Source organism: Chelmon rostratus, chromosome 14 (assembly GCF_017976325.1).
Source record: "Chelmon rostratus isolate fCheRos1 chromosome 14, fCheRos1.pri, whole genome shotgun sequence".
In the NCBI taxonomy this organism is placed as follows: Eukaryota; Metazoa; Chordata; class Actinopteri; order Chaetodontiformes; family Chaetodontidae; genus Chelmon; species Chelmon rostratus.
In genome coordinates, this window is record NC_055671.1 from 22,352,652 (window position 1) to 22,367,284 (window position 14,633).

The following is a 14,633-nucleotide window of genomic DNA, read 5'->3' on the forward strand; positions in this document are numbered from 1 at the left end:
CGACAGCCCTCTATTGATTCCTCTTTCTTCCTCAATGTTGGCTGAGAGGTTGAAAAGTCTAAACTGTCCAGGTGGGAATAAAAGCTGTCTGAGGAAACTGTAGCTTCACACGTAAAACGTCAGGAGAAGCACGCTCAGCAGTTACAGGGTTAAAAAGAACAGCTGCCAGAAATGAAAAACATCATATTTCTCCTTTTCCCTTTATATCCTTGTCATTTTTCATGTTTTAGTGCTGCCCATTTGGCTTAATGGTAGCAATCAAAACATTTCAGGGCTGAAATTGCAGACTGATCGATCACAGTGTAAACACACACTTTCTGAGAAGTGGAAATTGTTTGTTGGTGTGTGTTAAAGTATCCCATTCACATGCATTCTGAGGCTTTTGAAAAACCCTATTAAATATTAGTTTGGTTTTATTTCACCATGAGGGAACACTGATGAAATGCAATCATATAAGCTGGAGCCTCAGTGATTCAGAGGCAGAATCAACTTTTCTGCAAACTCAGTGTTTGGAATAAAAACTGCAGACACATATGAGGTTTTTTTATGAAAACGAAAAAAAGAATGAAAAAGTCATGATAAACTGTGTGAAAATGGAAGAAAAGAAAAGAGCCAGCTGCACATGACACAGGACTAAATACCCAACACGGCAAACATCGCACATGCATGTTAGCATGTTAGCATAGCATCCTGACAAGGCACTGCAACACCCGAGTGCAGACAGACAGAGCTGCTGATGCTGTGGACTCACACAACAACAAGGACCCTGCAGGGTAACCCTGCCTATGAAGACCACTTCTACAGTGCATTATGCAGGCATTCATACTGAATGCTCTCTGAAGCGCCTCATCAACAGTCATGAAACATTATAGACGGGACATATAATGGATTCTAACTTCAAGTGTCTTCTGGATGCTCTTGACTAGTTATGAACTAAAGGTTGACTGGCTATATTTTGAATACCTGTACTCTATACCTTAAACACACCACAGCAATCAACTGTACTAATGGATCCTTTGCTATAATATATACAAAGAAGCCAAGAAAGGATCACTTTTCAATATTATTACATAAAATGAACAAACCCTGTCAAAATTACTTTAACTGAGCTCGGTGTCTAACTCATTCACCTCCTGTGTTGACCCTGAATCTGCAGCATTTTTGAAGCTGGCGTTTGACAGTATTTCAAGTCATGTCCTGAAGATTAGAAATCATAAAACAGCTAGACCATCACCAGTAAAACCATCACCAAAGAAACCCAACCTAGACAGTAATCCACCCACTAACTATAGGCCAATATCAAACCTTCCATCAATAAGATACTGGAACAGATAGCTTCAGTACAAATTAACTCCTTCTTAAAGAAAACAGCATTCTGAAGGAATGATTATTTCAGGCTGACTCGATTACTGTAACACATTATTTACTGGCCTCCCGAAAAAAAACACAGAAACTTCAGCTCATTCAAAACTCTGCAGCTCGGCTATCAACCACAACCATAAGGAGAGAGCACATTAGTCCAGTTTTAGCTGCTCTGCACTGGCTTCCAGTAACACTCGGGATTGATTTTAAGGTCCTCCTCCTTGTATATAAAGCTCTTAATGGACGAGGACCAAGCCTCACACGCACAGCTGCACATGTTTTACTTGATTTTATGTATCTATGTAATATATTATTCCCTATATTTTATTCTGTGTGTTTATTTTCCATCTCGTGTTATGCATTGTCTTTATCTTATTTTCTTCCTTACTCTCTTACTTTTACTATCATCATCAAGTGGGCTTTTATTTTCCATTTATTTTTATCCCTGTTTTTATGTCCATTCTGTCTTTCCTACATGAAGCACTCACTTTCTGCATGTCAATTTCTTTGTTGTAAAGCAATTTGAGCTGCAATTCCTGTACGAAAGGGGCTGTACAAGGTAATATTATATTATTATTATTATTATTATTATTATTATTATTATTATCGTCCTTGCAGCATCATAAGTTAACATCATATGTTTTAAGTAAAGTGACTTGTATGTCGATGCATCCATAATAATGCATGCTTCATCATGACGTTTCATTGTTGGGGGTAACTGGTGTCTGGCATTTAAAAGGATCTATGCTGCACCATTAGTGAGTATCGTGTAAGACGCCAAAATGCAGAAAATTCCAAGTAAGGTAACCAACTACGCAGACATTTCTCTGGTGAGGACGAGCTGTACTTGCAGAGTTGCTGTATTTGCTTGTGTTTTGTCTATTTGCATGTGTTTTCTTAAGCTGCAGTGCGAATCGCTCTCAGGGCCACTGTACAGATCTCACTCATTTGACCAAATGCACGTCGGCTTTCTCACCATCACTTTTCCAACACGACATCAGCTTTTCTAATCTGTGTGAGACAGGGACCTATCCACAGCGGAGATGACAGAGCACCAGCTGGACAGAGAGGCTGCTCATTCCGGCCGCCGTCGTCTCCTCTAAATAACTTGGGCGTGGACGTCTGCTGGCCAGAGCTTTCTAATTTCCTCCCCTTGTCACTTCTTGTTGTAGGTTTTGTATTACTTTAATCGCTTCTGTGACTGATGGTGCAAAAACACACTTTCCCCCGAACGTTAATCCCATAATCATTTCCCCCGGCAGCCGGCTAACTCTGATAGCTTTTAGGTTTCAGTGATTTATTCGTGGCTGGAGTGATATTGCTTTTGCAAGTTACCCCACTTGTCTGAGTCTCCCGGGACGTCACAGAATGCTCAACTTGTCACAGCGGCTCCAAAACAGGGGTAACATTTTGGTTCGGTACGCTGCGAGAACCTTTTATAGCGTAGATGTTATCGGAGCATTCACACAATTACACAATCACAGTAAAGTGAGAACAGTTTAGCAGTAAAATGCTAATTAAATCGTATTTTTTAGGTTTTTATTTATTGTATTATTATTGAAACCCTGGTTTTACATTTCTCAGCGGGTGCGAACTAAACTGTTGTTATCAGCAGAGGTTATTTTTCTGCATAATGGTTTTCCCCATTTATATTTATTTCCAGTTAATTAGCAAATAATCAGCATTCCCTCAGCCTCATGAGCTGTAACTGGGACAGGGATCAGGCTATTACATTAGCACAGTGTTCCACTGAAGATATCCATTAAGTTTCTTTATTGGGCTCAGTACCATTATAAAAAGAAAAAGCCAATCCAATTGTCTCTCATAATTCACTAATACCCTATCTCTCTCTCTCTCTCTCTCTCTCTCTCTCTCCCTCTCTCTGCCTCTCCCTCTCCTCCCCCTCTCTCGGCCTACAGCTTCCTCCAATTACACAGCAAAATGGAAAGATGTTTCAATGACAGTGTGTCACACTTTTGGTTGCACACATTTTCCGAGGGCTGGTCGGGTTTGACAGATTCAACTTCAGGCCTGCACGAGGAACCTTGCTTTGCTTTTTTCAAGCTTATTTTTGGCTTTCCCGATATGGTGAGAGAGAGCTAAATGGAGAGAGATGGGAAAGTTTAGGGTGGAGAAGAGGAGCATGTGCAGGAAAAATCCCATGATACTCCACTTGGACCAGGATAGCTAAAGGAAATGTCAGGGAATTCAACAATTTTCTAATCCTAATGTGATTTTATGCAACAGTTTCTTTTTTGAAATTAAAGGTCCAGTGTGAAGAATTTAGTGACATCTATGCCTGTGAATATTCTCATTCATCCAGGTCATTGTAAGCTTTAGGGCATTCAATCGTTCGCAACTGGACCTCGTCAGTTTGTCTTAGAAGACGTTTCGCCTCTCATCCAAGCAGGCTTCATCAGCAAACAATCCCCCCATTAAGGCGGGGTGGGGTGAAACCCTTTGGTGTCAACGACAGTCGTTAGCCTCGTTAGTGTCCCACAATAGAGTGATACCATTCTTGTTTTCGTGGGTTGGTCTCACTCAGGGGATAAATACTTGAACCTAACATCATTGCAGTGGACTAGAGCTGTCCTATCTAGTCTGGTTGCGTACGAACTGATGAAGCCTGCTCGGATGAGAGGCGAAACATCTTCTAAGACAAACTGACGAGGTCCAGTTGCGAACGATTGAATGCCCTAAAGCTTAGTGACATCTAGTGGCAAGGTTGCAGATTGCGATGAACTGAATACACCTGTGGTGGCCGAATGGCCCTTTATAGAGTCAATGTTTGGTCTGGCCATTCTGGGCTACTTTAAAAACAGTGCAACATAGCGGACTCTGTGGATGAGGATCCACTCCCCCTGTAGATACAAAGACTTCATTCTAAGGTAACGAAAACACAATGATTCCAGTTGATTATACACTGAAAACATAACTATGAATATTAAAGCCCATTTCTGCCAAAAGATTAATCCTATTTCCTGCCTTATTTGCCAATAGATGAATCCTAATCCCTGAATCCTACACTGGTCCTTTAAACCATCAATTCAAGCCAGTAATGTGGATGAGAAGACCAACACTCTGTCTGCACAGGCTGTGTATTGAAAGCAGCATGTTATTGAGCACAGTATTGAGTTTAGGTGAGAAAGCAGCCTGTGCAGACAGCTGTATTGATGTCTGTTCCATCAGACATGTGCGATGCTTCTGCTTCTAAAACACCTTCTGTGTAGACGAGCCTTAAGGTGAAAGTTACAGTCGTTAACCCAAAAGCTCCCATCAGCCCCAGCTGTACTGCTGCTAACATGCTAAACTAACACAGTGAACATAGCAAGCATAATACCTGTTTCTTTATGAAAAGGTCTCTTCTCCCGACTGGCTTCAGCAAGACTTTGATTTATGTCATACGGTTCGTCGATCTGATTGGTTAAAGTTAGCCTGTGATAGATGGCGATAGACAGATGGTTCATCCAATCACCTGCCAAGTATCTTTTTGAAAGAGCCTTTCTCGAACAGTTTTTCCACGGCCGACTTTCCAGCTGGTTCTGTGTAACAAACCATCTGGCGCGTCAGGTTAGACAAACAGTGGCCTGTGTGGCACATCCAGCCCTCCAGCATAAACATTTGGCCCCGCAACAAAAGCTGAAGTTTCTCCATTTATTATTTACATCAAAAATGAATTTCTCAGAAATCTGCTGTGAGTAATGTAAATAGAGTCTGCGTGAATCCCAAAAAACACAACATCTGTTCTTACGCTCCAAGTTCCCAGATAAATTCCTTGCATGTGCAAATCTACTTGGCAATAAACCTAATTCTGATTCTAATTTCTGATTATGAATAAGCGAGTCGACCTCGTTCACATCAAGCAGTCACTGCGGCTCTTTTAATCAGCATGTTTTCTATTCAAAATGCTACTGAAGTGTTTTTTTCACGTGCCAAAATAAAGGTACCAAAACGTGTGCGGGCAGATCTAACAGCAGAGCCACAGTGGGCTGCCGTGTCACCTCAACCTGCAACCTAGAAAATCAACCTGTAGAGCCACACAACTCCAGACTTCCATGGTCTTACAAGACAAGATTAGGTGAAATCCAGTTCAGCAGACGACACTCCAACAAGGCTTGTTTTACTGACCAAAGGAAACTCACCATAACTATTTATATTCAGTGAAGCAAGACATGAAGGCAGCATCAGTGTGAGATTAAATAATGCAAGAGACAACAAGGGAACAACAACAAAAAGATAATAAAAAGTATGGACCAAATTATGCTGTGTTTGTTTCTCATGGCCTCTCCCTCATTCTTCTTCTCTCTCAGCTATCAGCTCCACAGTCTTGTTATCTCAGTCTTCGGTCTTGGGTCAGTGAAGGATAATACAGCCCCAGTCTGAGAGATAATACATCACCGACCAATCCTCGCTTCAAAACAAACTAACAAGCTGTCCACAGACAGACAGACCGACAGACAGGCAGGTTGGTGCGTGAAATTCAAAACGACACCGAGCTCGAGCCGAAGCAGCACCGTCCTCATCGATTCATTGTTAGTAAGAGCAGCCGTGGAGAGGAAACTAAGGCACAACATCACTGCTGAGGAGCTGGAAAAAAAAGCTTGATTTCCTTTTAACTCCAGGAGGAGTGGTGGTCCTGTCTGTGCTCAATGTCTCTGCAGCTCATAAAAAAACAAATGCAGATTATCATGCAGAATATGAACTGCAGTTTGCATTTGGTTCATTTTACAGCTGGCGTCAGTGTCCATGTGCCTATAAAACATGTTCTGCTTTGATGCCATTTCATTAAGTGATGTTGACACTCCTGCGGGTTCAACATGCTTCGCATTACAGAAACACGCACAGCTGAGAGCATCCTGCCTGGATGCATCGCTGCCTGGTATGGAAAGTGCACGCACAAGGTGCTGCAGAGGGTGGGGAGCACTGCCCAGAACATCCGTGGATGTGAGCTTCCCTCCAGGTAGGATCTTTACAACAAACGCTATGTCAACAAAGCCCGTAGGATTATCAGAGACCCCAGGCCCTCAAGAGGTTCTGCAGCCTCAAGACCTGAACTAGTAGACTCCGGAGCAGCTTTTTCCATCAGGCGACTGGACCTATGAACAATGGAAACTCAAAGCCTCCAGTTACATGAACATTTGCATATCTACACACACACAGCACCTTGCATATTTAACTGCACATAGTTCTTACTTTTACTTTTATGTTTTTATTACTTTATTATGATCACTTTACTTTTTTTTTATTGTACTTTTAGGCACCATTTCTTAATGACCTCATTGCTAGTTTTATTGTTACTACTGCTGCGACGCCTCGGAGCCAAAAGCAAAGAATTTTACACTTGAGAAGTACCAATAAAGAAATCTTGGATATTAACTGAGTGTTTTGTCAGTTTTCAGTTCGTTGTGTTGGTTCACTCTGCTCATCTGTTTGCACAGGGAGCAGGGCAGCTGGTCTCAGCCGACAAAAAAAGCTCTGATAAACCCACCGTATGCTAGCTGCTCAGCATCAAACAGCACGCGCGCAAAGCTAGCAATTAGCTGGTGAACACAGTGATGCATTTAGCAGCTACAGAGCCACAAACATCCCTGAGGAGAACTCAAAAGAATACTGATTATTGGACTTGCCAGGTAGCCAGAAAGACAACTCCAAAGGAATGCTAATGTTGCTCAGTGTCTTTAACACACAGGAACATGTGTTGTAATGATATCAATCATATCATTACAACCAGGCAAGCCGGGGCTTAGGAGGGGCCCAAGGGTGCTGGGGCCCCAGGACAGGTTCCTGGTTGGTATTCTCGCATTGTGTATATATAATTTCTGAAATACCCCATTTGCTCAATCTATACTACAACATTAGACTGGCATCCCTCCATTTAGAGCAGGAAAAAAGCTACAAAAAGTGGCTTTGTGGTTCAACAGATTCGTTCACCACGGACAGACGGGAAACCTGGAGCAAAATGTGCCTTTAAACTCGTCTAAAACCAAACTGGTCAACAGGACCTGGAAACAGCCTCACCCCTCAACAACATACATCTGAAAGAGGACAGGACCACATTTCATGGTGTCATGGAGGTTTCTTTCCGACCTGATCCGTCAAAACAACGTGAGCAAACACCTCATGGTGTTAAAGCTTGAGCTAAATGAACATCTCCGCTCTTGTAAACATTATCTCTTCAGTGTCTGAAGTTTCCTCAAAGTTTCCACAAATGTGCAGCTTCAAGGTGAGAATGACAAGTGAGTTTTACCTCCTTGCATTGATTAAATAAATGCCAGAACATTTATTTTTCGAGCCATTACACGCTCTGATATACTGACGCTGAATAGATTTTTCTTGTTCTGACTGATGAATGGGGCCCATTGTGATTCTCATGCTGAGGTCATTGTGTCGGTGCTGTGGCAGGGACACAAAGAGCAGGATGAGTCTCCAGCGATTTCGCATTGATTCTTCTCCTGCTAGAACTGCAGCTATGTAGAGAAATGACATCCATCACTGTCCCGGTTGTTTAAAAGCGGCGAGTGGAGATAAAGTTTCAGGAGGCGGCACAGGAGCATTATTGTGTCTGAGTCTGGATGTGTGCGCTGAGCAGAGTCTGGTGAAATGTTGTGAAACGAGCATGATGTCTACATATGCTAATGACTTGAGAAGTGAGTAATCCTTTTCCCCGGCATGAAAGGATTACGAGCAGACACGACTGGAAACAGGAAGTAGTTTGACATTTAAATAGTGCCTGGAAAGTAAGAGGATGCAGATTTACTCTTAGAGCAGCTTCAACTCCAGCAACCCAGGTTCAGTCGTCTAATCACAGAGCTTTCATATAATGAGTTTAACTGAATCCTCAGCAGCTGAAATTTCACCTCCACTTCCTTAACGTCGCATTTAACTATTTTTAGATCCTTGAATTCCAAGGATTTCAGCAATTACAGATGTATAATGTGAATTTCAGTTATATTCTAAGAGTGTGGAGGGAGATGCAAAATGGATTTCAAATATAATTATTAAAATATAATTATTGAATCAACCCCCCTCAGTGTGGCTCTGCAGATGTAAATGTCAGGTTATCTGTCAACCAATTTAGTCAAGACTAAAATATCTCTACAACTGTTGATTGGATTTGTTCAGGTATCAGTGGTGTCCAGAAACCTAATCCATCTGATGCTGAAAACTTCCAACCAGGAGTGAAGCTGTGTGTGGTCAGAGGTGAGGAGGGCAGTTAAACTGCCTTTTACATGATGGTAAGTTTCTCTTTAAGCAAAATTTAATGGCTGAACTCAAATTACTCTTCCCTGATTCTGATTTTAAAACTTTGCAAAATTTCAAACTTTCTTGAGCTCAATAAATGTGCACATTTGTGCCAACTGACCAATTATTGCCTTCTCCATCTCCACGATGCCTGGTGCCCTGCATGCTGCTTAAAAAACATAAAGCAAATGTCAATGTATTATAGTGAGAGTTGCAGAATTTGTCTGTAATGTTAGTCATCTGACAATCAAATGAAGGTGCCCAGTCCTGGTAGACTACTGTTCGACATGAACGCTCTGTTCTGCTGTTCTGTCGCAAGGACAGATAAATAAATGAAGCGTGATGACCCTCAAAGTTAAATCCTGTATCAGAGTATCATACTCTACCATGCAGTATTTTGGGGTCTAATACCACAAACCTTCAGTTTGACAGATGTATTTTTCAAACTGCACTTCCTGGACTGCATTTGATGTCTCGCCAGTTCCTGAAGGAGCACGAACCACCGACGCATCCCATCACATTGTTTAAAAGTGGGGCTGGTTTCAGTCTGAACGCCGGCTAGCTGACTAAAAACTTACATTTTAAAATGATTACTGTCATTGGGATTTTGATATGTTGGAGAGATTGAACATGAGTGGGCGCTATGTATTAATCACATTATAGGGAGACTCCTCTCATCAAAGTTAGGGTTAATACTTCTTCTTTTGTTAGGATACAGGATTTGTTAGGGTAGGGATTAGGTTTAGGTCATGGTTAAGGTTAAGCGTTGGGGTTAGGCGTGGAGTGGAGGGGCTGTGGCAGGTTGTCCACTAATCACACTCTTAGGGTTAGCTGGTGTGATCCCTGTCCACATGGTGAGGTGTCCTTGGTTGCTCCAGATGGTTCGGCCAGTGCCTTGCATGGTAGCTCACAGTGTGTGTGTGTGTGTGTGTGTGTGGATTGTGTTAAGATTGTAGTGCATACCGAGAAAGCAGTGTTCTAACATAATGTATTCAGCAGTGTCTCGCAAAGCCAATGTGGTCTGTATACAAAAATCAACCGTTCATATCTGTTTTATAATATTCTCTATTGGATAATGTCACGTGCTGATGTGTGTGTTCAAGGATTATTTTACTGCACGAGTTTCCCTTTCAAATTAAACAGGAGATAATCTTCGAGATTTGTCTGAGGACAAAGTCGGATAGAAGCTATTAAAGCGTAGATTGGAGGACAGATAAGAGATTGAAGTGGCAACAATAAAAACAGGAGAAGGGAGAGAGGGATGAGCAGACGGGCAGATCGCTGGGCAGAGGTGATGAGAAGAGAGATAATAATGGACAGCAGAGAAAATTAGATGTGGGCAGAGGGAGATGAGAAGGTGCAGCGATGCACTATGGCAATCCACATAATCCATCCACGCTGCTGTCCAGGTGTTAGCAGGATGAGGACGGAGCCTGTGCAGCGTTCACACTTTAAAAAAATGATGCAATCAGAAGACAAATATAAGAGGAAGAAGTTTGCAAAAAATGCTGTCCAACAAATATAAAGACACTTATGAGGTTAATGGATCTTCTGTGGCAGAGTCGCTGGTGCAGAATAGTGTGACCCATGCGCACAGGAAGCAGTGAGTCATGTTTTGTTTATCGTTCATCTTCTCAACCCACAATTCTCATTAGTTTGGGAAAAAAAGCATAACGTTGTGATTCATTTACCAATTTCTATATTCAGAAATCGAGCAAGACGCCATGCTGTCCTGCATACTTTCACGTCATTCACTGCGGCTCCTCGCTTGAATTAGAGCACGTCAGTGTTTCCTCCATCATCAGAGGAAGTTCAGCGGTGATCTGCCGTAAATGGGAATCCATTCGAAAGCTTTTAGTCCATTTGCTGTGACCTTGCTCTTAAGTGTGTTTGAGTAAAACATTTCAGTTATTGTCCTGGCATTTACACCTACGTGATTTCTCTTTCTCCTATTAGTCAGATTATCATGAAAAGGGCCAGAATGCATTCACTTTGAATGGTTTCACTTTAGCTATGCGCAACATCACCACGTTGCCCCCTGCTATAATCCTCGAGCTGGATGTTCGTTCTAGCGCCGATGCTGCTGTCCTGAGCTGATTATGTCAATAAATACAGACTGCAGACCATACTGACAAAAACTGCTGAAGGTACCCTCGCATCTGTAAGCTTGATTGGTTTTCATTCAGCATTTTTTTTTCCTGCGCTCTCCCTGCAGTGTGTTCTCTTTATACACAAGTTATGTTTGCTATGTGGCATGTTTCTCATCATTTCTCTCTTTTGGTCTTTAAAAAATAAATTGAGAGAAAGATGGTGGTAACAGGTGGAGGTCAGGCAGAGAAATAGAGACACGGGAGCATTTTAGGTGGATATGATATGAAACATATAAAGGCAAGCAGAGATAGAAAAAGAATAAAGAGACATGCGGTTTCATTCCCGATGCAGGCCTTCGTGCTGAATTCAGAGTCACCGCTCAGATCTAATTTCTTCGGGTGACTCTTCACATCTGCATCAGGACGCGGCCTGTTTCCAGCCCTGATGTGAACTGACAGCGACACGTGTGGGCAGAGCGAGCAACAATAACAAAAGATGCCACATCCATTACACCTCCGCTTCAACCGACTTGTGTTCGAATGCATTTCAGCTGCGCGATCTCCCCGCAGTTTGTGACTGGTTCAGAGGCGTCTCCTCAAATACCAATCAAGTCAGCTCCCTTTCTCTTTCCAGTGTTGACTCTCACGTTCATGCTTGCTTAGCTAAGCGGCTAAATTTGTGGCCCTTCACTAACAAGTACATGGTGGGAGGTTTAGTCATGTCAGTGCTTAAAAAAGAAATCCAGTCGCATAAGTACTTTAGATCGCATGGATACATGTTGACGATGTCACAAAGTGCTTTGCGAAATAAAAAGTAAAACCGGATAAGCAGATAAAATCAGACAAAAGCCGAGCACAAGAGCACAGAGGAAGTAAAGACAACAAAATGAAGTGAATGTGGTTGTAAAGCATTGCCATAGCATGGCTGCAGACTCTGAGTCTTCAAAACAAGATAAGCTAAAGCAGATCAAGAGTTTATGACCAAATCAGCTGAAGTAACTTTAGAAAACAGATGGCTCCAAATGTCTCCATGAGCAAGCTTATGATTGTTGGCTGACAAGCTTCTTTAACTAAATATATGAAAATAATACTGTGACATTAAAAGTGTAAGAGTTGATCCAGCAGTTGTTTTCCTCACTCACTTCAATAGTGACAGGTTGGTCTTGCAGCCACCATCCAGTGGCCATTCGAGAAACTAACCTACACTTTCTGCCTGGCACCGCCGGAGCTGATCGCAGCCAGAGGCAACACGGAGCCTTTCAGATTCTCCCCCCCATGCACCTCGTCTATTACTGACAGAAGCCACAAGCTGCCACACTGCACAGAGCAGATCAAGCCAGGCAGGAAGTCAGACCCAGCAAACAGCGTAGAGTTTTCCAAAATAAAACACCCTGTGGAGACTCCCGATCATACATCAGCAATAAACATAAAAGAGACAAAAAAGAAATTGTTTAACAATGTAGCACAAGCATCAAATCAACAAAATCTGAGCAAGCCAACGAAATCAAGCAGGCAAAACGCTCTCAGTGGGATGAGAAACCCTGCGGGGGGCGAAACAAGGCTCCGCTGCAGCTGGAACGTGCCCGGTGGAATCTCCGGGTGACGCTTCAGTCACTTTAGCATTGACTTCAACATGGAGCTCTCGCTCAATTATTGCCTGATCGCAGATGGAGAGGAAGAGATGTGGGGAGTCTGAGGGAGAACAGTGAGCCTTGCGTCTGATTGCCGCTGTGGAGAGATCCCGTCAGATGATTACGGGCGCAGCGTGGGGCTGCTCGCTCTCTGATGGCAGTGACGAGCAAACTGTCAGATGGCTGTCAACCTCACCAACCCTGTGTTTATTGGACTGGCTGGCTGAAAGCTGCGCTGGCATGACGTTTATGTATAGATACACCCGTCTTATCTGTCTAAATCACGAGCTCGGGCTGCACTGAGGAGCAGCGCCCCATCGCCGCTAATTAGGGCACGGAATAAAAATAAAATCCTCGTGCTGGCTGGGCACTGGCGGGAATATTTCCTGCCAAAAGGAAGCCACAGATCAGAATTTAGGAGCAAAACACAAACAGCACCAAGCATCTGCTGTGCTCAGAGAGAAACAGGCTTTTCATTCTTTGCTATCTTTTGTCAGAAATATTTGGATTTTATGGATTTGAAGTTTAATCTACTTTTTTTTAGCACTCCATTTTAATTTACTTATATTTTACTTTTTCCAAGGCTGAGGTTCGCAGCGTGTAGCTTGTGGTTAATTTGATTACTTGTTAATTCATTGCTCTGTTAATTGACCACATAAATGGAGAGTTAATTGACGAGGGTTTTGCATTTTTACTTAATCTTGATGCCTCGTTTTGTAGGAGGCCCAATTACAGCTCTGACAGCACAATATCCTATAGAAATCTTTTTTTGTGCTTTACTTGATAGAGACAGTACATATACAGCACACAGGACAGGTGACGGAGGGACAGAGGTGATGGTGGTGGTCCAGGGCGTCAGTTGGAGCCCAGAGTGGACTGATCCAGCAGGAACTGCTATCTGTGCTGTATGTGATTGCTGGGAGCCCCTCATAAGTCAAAAGTGTGACACGTTAGGTTTTAATTTTCAGTAATTATATTAGAGTCACTGGCCTGATAGGAATTATGTTATCGGATTACAAATGAAATAATTTAACAGAATTATATAAAAATGCACTAAATACAAAGCTATAATGGGACGGCATTACGTCCAAGAGCCTCAGGTGTCCAATAGCAATAATGTTTTTTTTTAATCAATAACAGCAAGATCAATTAAAAAATAATAATTAAAACTGTTATTGCATATGTTTACACATCAAGACACATAAATATATACATGCACACACATACTCTGCATACAGGCTTCACCACAGACATGCACATAAACGGATGTGCACATACAGACACATCATAAAAATGCCATCCTAAAGTAAATAAGTTTTTAAATCTTTTTTTAAAAAGTGGATACAGATGTTGAGGCTCTAGCCTCTACAGGAAGTGCATTCGTTTAGGCATCCTGACAAGCTCGATCCCCTCTGCTCACAAAATCAGACCTGGGAACAGTAGTTACAGGCTGATTTGATTATCTAAGATCACATTTGGGCTTATAGGATGTAGGTTATAGTTTATAGGATTATGAATCTGTTGTTGAGTGTGATAACCTTCTGCACAGATTAAGTAGAGCAACTTTGGAACAGTAATGAGTAATTAGTGTGTCCTGTTGTTGTTTATGCTGTCTGTCACTTCAGCTTTATGGGCTGCTGCTTTGGCCACAGTGCGACTCTGTGATCTGCAGGCTGAGAATTTCATCTGGTTACGTGAAAAAAACCCCCTAAGCTTTCCTGCAGAGACCTTTCTCTATCAACATAAACCGGCACCATCATCGTCATAGTTACACAGCAGCAGTGAAACAGGCTTGATTGCATTTACTTCCAAGACCTTAAGTGTCTGTTTGTCTCTTTTCAAATCTTAGGGATGAAATGAAAACACTTGAGTCTAATTTTCATCCCTGCTTATGTCATTAGTCTTACATTACACAACATAAGGTGATTATTTCAGACTGCATCTTAGTGTAATGGATGTGAGGTAATCAGATCACATACTGCAGCCATGAGCCAGCAGATCTAATGTGGCGTGTGTGGCGGGAAAGAAAATCAGCGTCACCAGCTCAACTGATGGCTGCAGACACATGGAGGCCACGATGCTGTTATCTGGCTGCAGAGGAAATGCAGTCAGGATGTTTGGGATTCTGCATTTAACTTGATTATCCGCGCGCCGGTATGAGGTAAATAAGAAAATGCCTCGGATCTGGGATGTTGACAATAAAGACCCTTGTACTCTATTTGCAGCAAATTCAATCTTGCACATCCTCTCTCGACGTTGTTTGCTTCAAAGCGAGCAGCTCACAGTCGGCCTTCCTCTCATTTACCAA